This window comes from Toxorhynchites rutilus, chromosome 2, assembly GCF_029784135.1.
Source record: "Toxorhynchites rutilus septentrionalis strain SRP chromosome 2, ASM2978413v1, whole genome shotgun sequence".
Classification (NCBI taxonomy): Eukaryota; Metazoa; Arthropoda; class Insecta; order Diptera; family Culicidae; genus Toxorhynchites; species Toxorhynchites rutilus.
In genome coordinates, this window is record NC_073745.1 from 120,986,309 (window position 1) to 121,002,484 (window position 16,176).

General features: G+C 40.5%; 1 protein-coding gene across 2 annotated transcripts in view; it reads right to left on the reverse strand.

Annotated features, from left to right (window-relative positions):
* The window catches only part of LOC129764385 (sperm surface protein Sp17), a 286,996-nt gene that overhangs the window by 141,717 nt on the left and 129,103 nt on the right, over positions 1-16,176 (reverse strand). The window lies entirely within an intron of this gene.

Sequence of the window (16,176 nt, forward strand, 5' to 3'; positions counted from 1 at the left end):
CTGTTCGAGTGGAAATCAGGAGAAAACACTGACGGCGGCTCTATATGTTGATTTAGATCTCTCTGAAAGAAAGTACAATGAACTTCGAAGTACTTTGAATGAAATACATCAAAATTTGCTACCAAGTCTTTATGAATTGAAACAAGAAAACAGCAAAAATAACTCCTAAATTGATCTCTGCGACCGAGACGTCTGCTGAAGTAGATTTACAAGATCTTATGAGTTGCACCTCCGCTAGCATCGTCAAAGAAATTTCGCTAATGACTTCAAATTTGTAGCCCGCTTAAATTTGTGTTCACGAAGGAAGACTCACAAGCTATTCTTGGCATTCAGTCAGAAATGGAGAAGAAAATTAAAGCGTTACAGATTTTCATCATCAACAACGATAGCGCTCAGATCGTTGTAAGTTTTAAATTCCATCTTACTATGATAGATGGAAAGGTGGCAAATGTGCTTTCCGGAAATAAACCTTCTGCAAAATACTTAATTTGTTGATCTTTTCCGAAAGAGATGAATACATCGAAGGCTGTTGAGACAGTACCAAATACCGAAACTTACAAGCTAGGCCTGTCACCACTGCATTGCAAGATAAAATGTTTTGAATGCGTAATTCACATCGGTTACAGGTTAGCATTATAGAATGTTTAATAGTGTATGAATAATAAGTATCATTCATTTCAACAGATTTCAAAACCTGGCAAGTGAAAACTGCTGAACATAAGCAAGAGTATGAAAGCAGGAAGCGAGAAATTCAAGAGGCGTTCAAGTCAACGATGGGTCTAGTTGTCGACAAGCCCAAACAGGGGTATGGTTCAAGCAATGACGGCAACACTGCACGAACATTTTTCTCGGATCCCCAAACCAGCTCGGAAATAACAGGGGTAAGTGTGGAGCTGATAACAAATTTCGCTACAATTCTCCGAATAATATCGTCGGGGTGAAAAGTTGAAATGTCCAAATACCAGAAACTATTGTCGGATACAAGAGATCTCTACATAAGCCTGTACGGATGGTATTTTATGCCTATAACTGTGCATAAGTTATTGGTACACAGTTCAGATATTATGGAAGCATTTGATCTGCCTATTGGCCAGTTATCGGAAAAGGCTTTAGAAGCTACACACAGGCTGATCAGGGAGAACAGGTTGAAGCATACAAGGAAAGCATAAAGAATTTACATTAATAAGGATTTGATGAACTATATGCTGCTTTCTTCTGACTCTTCCATATCAGGGAAGAGAAAAACTATAGCGAATAATCATCACATGGATGTCAATGATATTTCTTCTTTTTTTGCTGATACAGTTGAATATGATTCTGTTTGTCTTTTTAATTAAACTGAATAATTTACAAAATAATCGAAATATGTAAGAAAAGAAATAAGACATAAGACATCTTTTATGCAAAGAGTAAGAATATATAAATCAAACATTGCCCTAGGGTAAAGTGACAAGATGGTCAGAGGTCTAACGCGGGACACAAAAAAACAAAACGTTATGTATATACGTTATGTGAACATAAACAAAAGTTTAACAAGTCTAAACTGATCAGTATTATTTCTTTCTGAGTATAGGCACTCAGTTGTGATTTTTCCGTGGTTTAGATTTTGTTTACGCCCGAAAATCACTCGTTCAATTAGAGCATTTACGCCTGGCAAGCACGATTCAAATTCTTCAATTTTCTTCAAATTACCGAATGGAATGCTCGAAAATTCCAATTTATTTTTCATCGATTTTGGTGTTAACGTATAAATTCCAAAAAATGGACTAATTTCCGATGGCAATGAAAGATAATTTATAGGAACAAATTTTCTTAAAATCTTACGTTTATTAAGTCTACAACAAAAATGATTCAAGGCTGTTGATTCGCAGCAGCAACACTGTCAAGCAACTTGATGATTTTTCCATACTGCAAGCTCCACCCCACAGCGAGGAGTTGGACATCCTGAGGCACTTTGTGTCCACCAGATGTAGCCGATCTGGTATTTACAATATCATCTCTTTGCCGCTCCTTAAGCCGGGAGATCGAAGCAACCGGCCAAATGGTGGAGAAGTATCTGGCCAAAATGAACATTTTTATGCGGAAGTGTCAGACGAGACCGGCCGTATCTGAGCAGCGGGTAATCACCCAGAAGGAGTAGCTTGAGGTGCTGGTGAAAAACTTCTTTCCTGCGAAAGAAGTGACAAACTTCTTTTCGTACTCATAATGAAAGACGAGACGTACTTGATGCTAGGATTCGACGAATGACAGGGGACCAGGTACTTTACGTTCCCCAGGTAAGCGATGACATCAAGTTCTCAAAGAAGGTCCTTCTCTGATAAACGTGAAGGGAATGGCCAAGCCGCTCTTCTTTCGAGTCATATGGTGAACGGGGAGATATATAGTACGAAGTGCTTGCCGAAGTTGGGAAGGTGATGTTGTCTTTATGCCAAACCTAGGATCGACCCATTATGTCAAACGATCACTGGAGGACGGATTGGCTGGAGATAAACATTGTCGGGAAGACCACCAACCTTCCCAACATTCCCCAGCTGCGCCAGATAGAAATCTTTTGGGCGAATGGCCAAAATAGAGAGACAGACGACCACCAAAGCCACGAAAAGGTAAAACAACATGCCGATATACATCTTTTCGAGCTAGGGGACCAAAGATGAACTTTTCGTTTGACTCACGTTGGTCCCTGCCGATCAATAGGGGACTTTCATAAAAATCATTTTCCAATTTTGTTGCTGTCGCTTCCATCTGACACTCTCTAAACAAAAAGCACAATGTCGGTGCGATGAAACCCGCTCAACGTATTAACCTTTGGATGCATTAGAAGCGCTCTTGAACAGTCTGCCAAATAAAAGTTTTTTTGAGGTTCATCCATTTAAGAAAATTAACATAATCAAATTGTGATGTTAAAATATATTAATATCGCGGGACATTTTCGTTTCTTTTGCAAAATGCAGGACGTTTCGCGGGACGGAATCTTACGCGGGACATTTTGTTGAAATGCGGGACTGTCCCGCGTAACGCGGGACGTCTGGTCAGTTTACCCTAGGGTAAAATGTATTTAATTGTTAAAAATGAAGCATTAGCAACTTATACGAAAAAATGTATTAAAAAAAATTAAAAATCACCACGGTGACGTTTAGGTCACTGTGTCGTCGGATGAGATATAAAAAATTGTGTGTTATTAACCTTTTATCTAAACAGGAGAAGCATTCCAGAGAACAATTTAAATTTATGTCACTATCAATATACTATACACTATTAATTTGGCGCTTAAGACACTTTTGCGATTACATCATAACTAACATAACTAAAGATTTCATCATAACTAACATTTTTTCCACTATACCTATCCGAAAAAATGACTATAAGGGTTGTTTTGATTTTTGTCCCGCATCCACATATATTCAAAGCACTGTGCGTCACGGCCGCCATGGTCGACGAGACGTATTTAACGCTGGATGGCAACGACTGGCAGGAAACCACCTACTTTACGTCCCCCACAAAGGAGGTAAGTTCCGACGTGAAATACATCTCCCACACCAAGATCCTAAAGAAGATGTTTCAGCGGCTAACCATCAGCAAGAAGGGGATGTCAAAGCCGCTCTTCTTCTGTTCGAGACTTGCGGTGAACGGGGGGGTTTACCGGAAGTTGCCTCCTCCATCCAACAATATCATCCGGACGAGGATGTGGTGTTTTGGCCGGACCTGGTTTTCGCCTATTAAGCGAAGAAGTCGTTGGAGCTGCGTCTCAATGAGAATTTATTGGTAATCCTGAAGCGGAAGGTCCACATCAGGGATGGCCAAACGGTAGTCCGCAGTCCACCGGTTGCCCGCGTAGGTCCTAGGCGTCCTCCAGCTGGTCTAGGATAGTGTCACCTCCAAACGCGAAAGGATTAAATATATAATCCCACCTTTTGCCGTGAATATTTTAAATGGTGTTTATGCTAACCTTAATAAAACATATCAGTTGTAAGAGTAGAGTTTTCTTCATTGAAGTTTTCGTTTTAATTTTTCTTTTCAGATTGTCAGTTATATATTAACAGTTATTCGACCATAACTTGAAATAAAGCCAAAAAATTATCACTAGGAACAATTTCAACTGCGAATGCGAGTTTTAATGCATTATTGTTCTTTAACTTTAAAACTATAATAAGTTATGTGAATTGATTGTGCAGATTTCTTTCAAGAAATATAGCCATGGTGATGAATGAGCAATAAGAAATTTCTAAAATTAAATATTAACCCCTATTACGCAATTCTAGGTGAACAGAATTTTGCTGTTATAGATACAGTCGAATGAAAGTTGTTGGCATATTTTTTTTGGATTGCTTGTTGCAATTCTGGTGTTTTGTGTTGGGTAACATTTAGGCAACCATTCAAAATATGAAATTCGTCGACGTTCGAGAAAGAACTCGATTCGATGAGATTCTATCGATTCACAACATACGAAAGTTTGTTCGGTGTGATAGTTACAGGGATCGAATCGAACGTTCGATTGAATTTACATAATAGGGTCCAAAACTGATATTGTGTAAACGCTCTTGATGCGGGTTGAATGGAAAGCGCAGCTGGAGTTTTTTTATATTTAATTCTAACTTTTACTATTTTAAATAAATACAAATAACGCCTATAAATACACAATAGCAAAATTACAGAGACAAGCACAGCCTGTGATACAGTGTGCGAATATACGGGTTATGATTTTACGCGCGAGTACAGGAGGGTTGAAAATTTGTTTTGCTACTACATTCTACATTCATTTTCTAATGATTTTTTGATACAGGTAACGTTGGTAGACCGCCGCCTAACATTTGAACAATTAGTCGCCCGTAATGCCCAAAAGTTTGGCCACCAACAAAGTCATGGTGAAAACGGAGAAGGAACTAATAAATAAAGCTAATAAAGAACTATAACCATGCCAACAAAACAGGGAGGAAGACCAAACGAAGCAAATAAGCTACAGATAAGAAGATAGATGTAATAACAGACACATGTTGATCCGATGTTAAAAACTGATCGACTCGTGTAGACAATAACAATAGCTGATCCCCTGGTGAACAACAAAGCTCGTAAGCAGTAAACCAAAGTGGTTGAGTGTCTGCATACTTGTAATGAGGACTCAAATCACGTGTATTGTTTTCGCAAGAATGTATAGTGTATTTAGCTGCTTCCATAAAACTTCGCAATCCCATCAGTTCTTCTCTGGATCCCCAGGATTTTCTACTAAAGAGTTATTTTAAATATTTCGATGCATTTTAAAATAAAATCCAAAGTAATGAAAAGCGAATTGATAAGGATTTTATTTTTCAGTTCATTCGTCTGTAACCTCGGAAAGGCAAATTTCGGTCTCGAAAAAGGCCATTTAGAAAGCCTATCTGTCACTGTTGTCCAGTTCGATTGATCATTCAATTTTCGCCAATTCGATTATTGTTTCTGATTAGAAGGTAGCGTCAAAGTGCAGCGCATTTCAAGCCAGATGTGAAGAATGTGTTTTTCAACGATTAGAGCTGTGTTCTTCGGTGGAAAACTGATGATGAAAATTGCTCCGAATCGGTTGCTGTCGTCGCCACCACCACCACACAATCAATTCGGTTCGGATTTCCTGTTGCTGTTGTGCAAAAGCTGCTTTATAGCATAACTTGTGCCTTATTTCTATGGAAAATTGTGTTTTTGGGAGAGTTTGCTGAGAGATACTGGAAATCTTGCTTGAATTGTTAACGCCTATTGTGATTTAACCCATTATCTTTCTACAGTGCTTCAAGTTTGCCTACTGCATATTGAGAAAGGAGTAGAGGAACTAGTACAAATTCGGTACCCCTTGGGTTGGTACCCACCCAGATCTTCGGCGGTAATGAGCGCACTCTGGTGGTGAATAAAAAAAAGTATTCTAGTAATGTAGTAACAAACGTCAGATACCAAAAACCCAAAATATCTGTGTTTTTTAAAAAAAATTTCAAGTTTTGTTGTTTTTGAAATCTCGGAAATTTTTCATGTGCGTCTTTTGAAAAATCATTAAAAACCGAATAGGGGGCCGATTTTAAATATTAAAGTTGATTTTGATCAAGAAATTGATGTTCTTCAACGAATTCGAGTAAGTGTATCGATTTCTTAATCACAAATTTCATAGAATTCATTCCAAAGTGAAAATTCGGTATGGGGGTAATTTGACACCCCAATGTAAACATAGTGTTGATGATACACTTTGCATGCCCATGCAGCAAAATTTTACTTTACTTTACTTTTTTAGTTAGAAATAAATCGAGATGAAATTTGTTTACTTTTTCTTGAAAAGCTCGTTTTTTGTTCCTCTTTGTTTTATAAAATTGCATGCATTTTCGTCAAAGTTGGGTTAATTTACGTAAGATAGTTTACTTCACTTCTATTTTGTATGAAAATCCCAAAAAATACATTTTTCAGTGATTTCAGGACGATTCTTTTAATTTGAAAAAATAAAAAAATGGGGTGCCAAATTTATACCCAGGTATCTCGTATTTGAGTTGTTTCACTTCTATGCACAAAGCTCCGAGCCAAATCAAGATTTTTGAAATCGGTTTGCGGGGAAATGTCCGCAATAGATCCCTTCATAAGCTGACGTAATATGAAGAAATTCCGAGCATTTGCCAAGAGCTAACTCAAAAAAAAAAAAAACAAAATGGGGTACAGAATTTGTACCAGTTCCTCTATGTTGAAAGCAATAGCGAGATTAGTGCCAATCGGGAATAACTTGGCTGATGAATTTCAAAAACCTGATCGGTGATGCAAACCAAACTTCTTGAGCTCTGGAGAAGTCATATCAATATGTCAAAATCTGCGTCTGGTCAGAGCATCACCATTGCAGAGTAAGACCAGTAAATGTGCTGAGGTCTTTTTCATCAAGACTCAGAAACTGTGGAGTAACATTTATACTCGGCGTGATGATTTTTTGAACTGGTTAAGATGAACAGCCATCCGATTGGCCATCACTTGAATGAACTCGGAGCAAGCATTCATTCATCGATCTTTGTTAGTGCTACCAAATATTTGTATTAAAGACTTCCAATGTCAAATTTATATAATCTTTGTTCCTATCGGAAACACAGTCCTACGTTAAAAATACGGTTGTGTCTTGAACCCCACATACCATCTTCTATTTTGACGTAGGACTACGTCTAACCGGAAGATATAGGGGGTGAAATGGAAATCTAGGCACTGAACAAGTAGGAAAAAATGCAAGATTTGAAACGCTTATATCTCGAGCATTTCTCAATAGATCGCAAAGGTGTTTGCATCAATTGATAGGAAATATATCTACGCATCTATCATAACGAATAACATTTCATTTTTCTTGAGATAAATAATTGAATAATTGTGAAATATCAAGCATTGTCAAAATGCACTTTGTGCCCATTTTTGATTGGTCTATTTTGTGCTCCTCAAATCGTACCGACCAAAACGGGCAACCAGAGCAGCAGCGAAATAGAATGAAGCACTATTGGAAAGGAAAAAGAAAAAAAAATGAACGAAACATTGGTCGCAGTCTCACACATGCGTAATTCTCGAGCCAGCCAGTCAGCTTAAAAATCCCCGCTCCGCTGCCGTAACGATCATTCTCATTCAAACCGTACACCACATCGGTTCGCATCACAACACATCAACAAACCAACCCAAGCAGCCATGTCTGGACATGGTAAAGGAGGAAAAGTGAAGGGAAAGGCAAAATCCCGCTCGAACCGTGTTGATCTGGAGTTATATAGTTTCGGCCGCCGAAGTGATCGAGTTAGCCGGCAAAGCTGCTCGCGACGATAAGAAAACCCGCATTCGGAACAGAACACATTCGGTTCGATGGACATCGAGACAACAGGCAGTTGCAGCGAGTGGCGAGTGGCAAATGCAATCGCAAAACGGCATCAGGTAGCAGAAGAAAAAAGTTTGTTCTTTATACAAACTGCTTTGGTGGCAAATCCAGAACAAGGCAGGCATCGAGGGCGTTCGAAATGGTTTTTTTTCAAAACCACGAGTACTAAGTTTTCTAAATTGGAATCATTCCATAAAACAAGGCGCTTTTCAGGGCCATTAAACCTTCCAAAAAAGAGTTTAGGAAATACAGTTCAATGCTTTCTAAAACATTATCCAAAATAATAATAAAACACAAATTGATTTTTTCATAATTTGTTTGTCAGGATCTGATGAGTATGTGAATTTGGCAGTTGTTCTGAGCTTATTGATAGTTGGGGACTTTCCTGATTATTCAATTTTCACCAATTCTTAAATTGTTTCCAGATTGAAAGTACAGTAATTTACAATTAGTTCGACATTTAGCTAATTGGACGGACATGTAATGCGACTTATTTAGTTGGACATTTTTGTAAACATAGAGATCCAAATTATGACCCCACATTGAAAGTCGACACTGTACCACTGTCATCGCAAATGTTCAATTACAGGTTAAAATCGCCTCCAATGTGACACTGAGTGGTGCTTCGGCACGTCGCATTAAATATAATTTACTGTACAACATGTCACAAAGCTGGATGGGAAGAAATTTTCCAACTGTGAAAGCTGTGGCGAGTGGCAACAAATCGCTAAACAGGAAGGTTTAGCCGAACAAGATGGGGATATCGAGTGATAACAAAGCAATAAACTCTTTAGATTGAAGATAATTTTGTGATCCTGAAAAGGACCCTTTTTAGTCTGCATGTGAATCCAACGAGCGAATAAATCGTAATGAATGTGTTTTTGTTTGTTTGTTTCTTTGTTTTTAAGAGGCTTTAAACTTTGCAGTTCATTCGCCTCTAGCCCAGTGAAGAGCCACAATAAAACCAGCCCAGAGAGGACTGGCGAAAGGGAAACCAAACAAAATCACTCATCAGACCTGTCCGCTCGACTCTCGGTTAAAGAAGAAGGTAGGAAGGGATCCTATGCTTCATAAGATATTTAATATATGCTGTAAAGAAAAGTAAAAATTTACTGATCCGAGGACCAAAGCAGTAACGAAGCACAAGTGACCCAGCGAAAGGCGTGTTCCAAAGCCAAAAAACAAAAAGGCCCTTCTCAGGAGGATAGGAAGGAAAGGAGTGGAAAGGATTTGGGTGGGATTAGTGGAGTGGGAGGGGGTGGGAGTGGTATGGGAAGGAAAGAGGGGAGGAGTGGGTGTGGGGTGGGGTGAAATGAAATGAAATACAGTTTGAATAGATAATAAAATATAGTGGTTTTGAATTTAATGGCATATAGTATAGCTGAAAAATGGAGAGGTTTATTTAATGAATTTATCCTCCTTGGTGAGTGTGGCTGTAGGAATAGGAAGTTGATTAAAGTATAATGTAATGGATAGAAGATAGATGTGGGGATGAAAGTATATATTATATTATTTGTTATTTATTATTATTGAATGCGTGTATATACATGTATGAAAACCTTCCTTCCGACCCGTACATACATGTGTATACACACATAAACACGCATACATGACTGTGAAGTGGCGAACTTTAATAAGCAATTTCCAAGGTATTTAGTATTTCGGTTTAGATTTTACCAAAGAAGTCGGTTTCTTTCAGAAACGCAATTAAATTGGTTTCTTGGGTCTCGTCTCTACTGAGGATATCTCGGAGACTCTGACCTATGTTGTGTCGGACTCGAGCATCTTTGGTATGTTGACATTCAAGTAAAAGATGGCTAACGGAAACCGGAGCTTCGTTGCAAGCACATTGGGGTTTTTCGGCTCTGCAGAACAAGTGTGAGTGGGTGAAGTTAGTGTGCCCAATTCGAAGACGGGTAAGGACTTGCCTTTCCCTACTATTGAGGCGGTCATCCCAAGGGAGAGTGGAATTTTTAATTTTATGAAGATGAGTGGGACGGCTGTTTATCCAGCCTATGTCCCAGCTTTCACGGACTTGCTGTTTTACCCAGCGGACAATGTCAGATGGAGGACAGGGCATGTCTGGGGGATCTATTTTGCTGCCCTTGCCGGCCAGTATGTCGGCGGCTGTGTTTCCGCGGATTCCTGAGTGACCAGGAACCCAGCAGAAGGAGATGTTTTTATTTGAAGCAGCCTCTTCTGTTTGCTTAATCCATGGGTGTTTGCTGTTTCCACTTAGAAGATCGTGGAGACAGCTAGCTGAGTCTGAGAATATTGTGGTAGGAAGAAACTCATGGGTGCATTCTTGGGTAGCTATTAAAAGGGCGAAAGCTTCCGCACTGAAGATGGAGCATTGCGGTGGAAGAGAAAAGCTACCAGTGTATCTACTCTCAAAGATTCCACATCCAACTCCATCGGCACTGACTGAACCATCTGTGTATACCTGGTGGTTGATTTGAAAATTGGATGCAACGAGGTTATTGAAGCAGGCTTTGACTTTTGGAGAAGGGTCTCCCGCCCGAACTGCCTTGAGAAGTTCAAGGTTAATGTTCGGCGGTTTGACGTTCCAATTTCTTCCCGTCGCAGATGAACGTTCACATATATCGGGAAGATCTTTGTTCGTGAGATTTTTGAACCATGTTTTAGCCCTATGTATTAATGGGACATTGTGGTCGTTTTCGGGGAGTGACAAGTGACGGATGGCTTTATTGGTGATGGCTTTTGTTACCAGGTGGGTGAAGGGAAGTTGCCCACTTTCTGCCATTACAGCAAGAGTAGGACTGGTGGGAAAAGCGCCAATTGCGAGCCGAATTGCTTTATTGTAAATTGGTTGAATGGTGTTTAACACCCTGTCCCCTCCACGGCTGAAGGTGCCTATTCCGTACAGGATTTGTGGGACCAACCAAACATTTACAACATTTAGCAGCGTCTTTCTATGACCAGAGGCTAGGTTGCCTGCGATAGCCTTGATGATGTTCAGTTTCTTTCTGGTGGCTATTTTGGTCTTTTGGGAATGTGATAGGAAGTTGAGTTTCTTGTCGAAAGTAACCCCTAGTATTTTCAATGTCCTCATTGTAGGGATCGGGATTTTGTTGAGCTGAAGATAGGTTCTCCTTCTGAGAGCTTTTCCGATATGTATGTGTTTGGATTTCTCCGGGGAAATTTTAAAACCTGTTTTTAGAGCCCAGTTTTGGATGGAGTCTAAGGTTTTTTGAAGCCTCTTTCTCTGAATTAAGCCGAAGCAGCTCGTAGAGATAAGAGTAATGTCATCTGCATAGACTATGACCTTTATATGGTCCGGGATAATCTCGAATAGAGATTGCATGGCAATGTTGAAGAGGGTTGGTGAAAGTGCTGAGCCTTGTGGGAAGCCGTTTTCTGGGATTTTTAGAGAAGATTGGTGGTTGTTAATAACGGTTTTGAAAGACCGGTTTTCTAGAAAACTTTTAACGAAGAGACCTAATCTCCCACGAATCCCCCAGTCGAAAAGGCTTTTCAGCACTGGGTACCTTCATGCCCGATCGAAGGCCTTGGATAAATCCAGGGAAACAATATCAATGTGGTGTAATTTTTCAGTTGCGTCGTCTAGGATTTTTTCGATTGCTACAAGGCAATCTTCTGTACCTTTTCCCGCACGGAATGCGAATTGTCTGGGATCAATCAGCTTATTTGACTCTAGAAAAGTCGTTAAGCGTCGATTGACCATTTTTTCCAAGACTTTCCCAACACAACTTAGGAGAGTGATGGGGCGGAAATTGTCAAGAAGATGATTGTTCATGTCTGGTTTCGGGATACAGATCATTAAACCCTCTTTCCAGCAACTGGGGAGGGTTCCACTGTCCCAGACTTTGTTGAGGAGCTTCAGAAGTGCTTTTTTCCCGAGATGGGGTAGATTCTTAAGCATAGGGTAGCTGATGTCATCAGGTCCTGTGGATCCTTGTTTGACTTTGTTCAGTACCCAATCGAGCTCTTTGAGGGAGAGGTTTTTGTTGAAGTCAAATTCCACATCGGTATGAAAATCGATGGGAATTCTTTCGCATTCCGTTTTGTGGGTTAGAAAGGTTTGGTCGTAGTTTTGATTGGAGGAGGCGGAAGCAAAAAAAACTCCAAACGCCTCGGCGATGATTTTCCGGTCATTGGTGTATTGACCGTTAATTAGAAGATTATATTCTTTGCTTCTTTTCTTTCCATGAAGCCTGCCAATCTTACTCCATAACTCCTTTGTTGACGCGTTGGGATTAATTTCGCTGACGAATTTAACCCAACTGTTGTGCTTGGCTGTGTTGATAGCAGTCTTAGCTTCTTTGCGAGCCCTTTGGAACTCTGCAAGCAGAGTGGGTCTCAGTGGGCTGTCCGGATGGGCCTTTCTTAATTTGCGTAGGGCCTTACGTCGACCTTTGATCGCTGCCTTCAGCTCAGGTGACCACCATGGGACACATTTCCTGCCAGGGATGCCACTGGTTCTGGGGATGTGCACCATTGCAACTTCTAGGACAACTTTGGAGAATTCCTCGGCTGTCCAATCTCGTTTAGCGGAGAGGCGGTTTTCAATGTCAAACTGATAGCCAGCCCAGTCAGCGTATTCAAATTTCCATCTTGGCCTTGTTGAAAACTCTGGAGAAGTTTGGCCGAAGGAGGTGAAGATTGGAAAATGATCGCTTCCGCAAGTATCATCGTGGATGTTCCAAGAAAGTTTTGAAGATAGTTTGTCTGATACTATAGTGAGATCGATGGCTGAAGTAGTACCAGAATAATGGGTTCTGGTGTGTTGGCCGTTGTTAAGAAGGAGAAGAGAATGATCGGATATGAAATCCTCAATGATGGATCCTTTTCGATCGAGGTATGCACCTCCCCAGGCGTATGAGTGGGCGTTGAAATCACCCATAAGCATGATTGGGGCGGGAAGTTGGGCGAACAGATGGTCCAGTTGTCCGCGTAGAGTGTTCGGATCGGAATCATTAGTGATGTAGATGCTAACGACGGTGATTGGAAAGGGGTGTTTAATGCGCACTACCACTGCCTGAAGATCAGTGGTAATGGGAAGAAGATCATGTGGAGTGCCATCTTTGATTGCGATTGCAACTCCGTTTTTTGAGGGGTTGGGACCCTCTTTGAAATATGTGATATATTTTGAGATGAAGTGTTTATCGAAGTTGTTTGGAGTCATAGTTTCTTGAAGGGCTATGACTGTGGGATTAGAGTTTGAAATAAGCATTTTCAGTTCTAGAATATTTCGTCGGATACTTCTGATGTTCCATTGTATCCCGAATTTCTGTGTTGGAGTGAATGTGTTGGTGTTTTTAACTCTAATTCCTAAGTCTTAATTGTGTGTATGTTTGAACTATTCAAAGAGAATTAGTTCGATGGTCCTTTACCCTTGGAAAGAGAAGCTTTCTTTGAGGTATTGGTGTTGTTTTTGTTTGGTGTAGAAGTCTTTGGAGTGTTTGTTGTGTTTGTGTTGTTTTTTGTTGAATGTGCGTTGCTGTTGTTGTTATTGTTGTTTTTTGTTTGATGTGTGTTGTTGTTGTTGTTTTTTGTTGGTGTTGTGTTGTTATTTGTTGGTGGTGTAGTTCTTTGTTCGTTTTTTGTTCTTTTCTTGTCCTTTTTATTTTGGATTTCATCTTCGGATTTTTGATCTGAATCAGAAGATGATCCTTTCGCCATTTTCCGTTTATTTTTATTTTTGTTTGGAACATCAGAAGTGTCCATTGAAATGACTGATTCGGATTCGGATTCCGTTGTTGAGCTGTCGGTTGTCGACTCTGTCATAGAAGTATCGATTGTAGTGTCAATTGGGGGAGTGCTTTCGCGGCTAGAAGAGGCCGAAGCGGCCGAGGCGCAGTTGCATTTGCAGTTGCAGCTGGGTGTTGGTTTTTGCAAGTTGGAGAGTCTGTCTTGCAGAACACTTGCAAAAGTTGGTCCATTATTTTGACCGTTGTATTTTTCTTTCGCCTCTTTGTAGGAGATACCATAGTCGATTCTTAATTTTGTGATGTTGTTCTCAGTTTGCCATACGGGGCATTTCCTATTCGAGGAGGAATGGTCCCCTTGGCAATTCAAGCAAAATGCTGAAGCATTGCAGGTTTTAATTCCATCCTTTTGTTCTGGATGTTCCTGTCCACAATTTCGGCAAAGCGGGTTCTCGCGTTTGCATCGCTTGCTCGTATGTCCAAATTTATAGCATTTGAAACATTGCATTGGGTTGGGATAGAAATTTCTAGTCCCAGCCCGAATAAATCCGAAGTTAATAAAATCGGGAACAACAGTTCCACGAATTGTCAAAATGAGAGTAGCGGTTGGGATAACAATGTTATTCTCCTTCCTGGTGATTCGCTTGACATCGATCACACCTTGATCGGAAAGCTCTGTCACCAGTTCGGATTCTTTGATGTCAATTACATCACGGCAAGTAACAACGCATTTACGTTGATTTAGAGTAGGGTGGTAAATTACTTCGATAGGGGTTTCATCGATCAATTTGTTGATTAAAAGGAGCTTACCAATTATATCCTCGTCCTTGGCCGTAAGGATATATTGCGTTCTTTTTTTGTCGTCCCGTTGCGGTCGCGCTGTGTAGTATTTCTTTCCTACAGCGTTGGCGATCGTCTTACTCACGACGAACGGGTTAGTCGGGATCGCGTTCTCTCCTGTGGCACGAAGTAACAGGATCTGAAGGTTGCCGTTCAGTGGGTCGGCCCACCTTGGAGCAGTACGTTGGGTAGGTTTACCCTCGTACAAATTTGTAGCCCGGCCTCCCGGAGGCCCGGAGCTACTTGAAGCCATGCTTCTGCTTGACTATACCTAGGTTATAGTCAGCAGGTACGGATATAAAACCACTAAAATTCCTTATGGGGGATATTCACTAAGGGGTATTTTCCCAGAAAATCACACTTTGTTCCGATAAAGCACTTTGAAAAGCCACCAACAGGTGCAGAAAATTTCAAATTACACTTAATCTAATAATTGCTTCAGTCACTTCACTGTTTGTATGCGTGTTTTTTTTTTTCTTTTTAGATTTTATTTAATAATTAAGATTCACTATTAGCACTACAGAAAAAAACTGGCAACACTGCCCGAAAGAAAAAGAGGGCGTGGCGTCGGTGACGCCGAAAAAGCGCGCGCTTTTTCCGGCGAACCGGTGAGCACCGCCACCGCAGTGAACGTTTGTTGATATCCTCTTCTGCTATCCTCGGGTTGCGATGCTGAAAATCAATTTGTATTTAGGACTAATCAAGCCTTCAGAAAGGCTGCTCTAAGCATTTGATTAGTTGTGCGAGAAAACTCCTATTTTTCCGTACTCTTTTACAAGGGCGCTAAAAACACGACCGAATCGGTTGAATGTCAGTAGCACCTTGATGTGTTTTTTTGCCATCGCTCCCTTTTAACGCTCATTCGTTCGTCTCGTTGGACTCGCCCCTCTGGCTGAGTCTGCCGATTTGTCTCTATGCTGTGAGTGTGTACCGCTAGAGTATAAAACACGCGGACCCCAAAAAAATATCTTATTTTCTTTCAAACCGTAAACCCGTGTGGTTGTACGGCATCGGCATCGTAGACGTAACAATGGAGGACAAGTTAAGGGAAAGGCAAAGTCTCACTCGAACCGTGCAGGTCTCCAGTTCCCTGTTGATCGCATTCACTGATTGCTCCGCAAGGGTAACTAGGCCGAACGGATTGGTGCCGGAGCACCAGTATACCTAACAGCGATTATAGAGTTTATAGAGTTTCGGCCGTCGGAGTGCTCGAGTTCGCATGCAAAGCTGTTCACGATAATCAGAAAACCCGCATCAAGAACAGAGCAGCTTCGGTTCGGCGCTCATCAAGGCAACAATTAGTTTCAGTGAGTGGCAAAGTGTTTCTTCGGCACGTCCCATTAAATGTAATTTACTGAACAACATGTCACAAGCTGGATGGGACGAAATTTTCCAACTGTGAAAGCTGTGGCGAGTGGCAAACGCAATAGCTAAACAGGAAGGTTTAACCGAACAAGATGGGAATATCGAGTGATAACAAAAACACAACACCAAAGGTTCTTTTCAGAACCATCAACATATTCATAAAGAGTAAACAGTGAACTAATCCATTTTTCAGGTAGGTAGGTATTCACGTAGGAGAAGAAAATAAAACAATATATTTAAAATATATATTTAACAAAAGCTGTCCCCTTTGTATAGTCCTACGTCACTCCGGTTATGTCCCCGACATTACCCACCCGTCTTTTTTTTTTATCATAACAAAAACAATACGCAAGTCCCCCAAAATTATTTATCACCATAAAATATAGCTGTCTCGCCAAAAAAAAAACAGATGCAGACACATTTTTTTTTATTGTTTAGATACCTCCTACA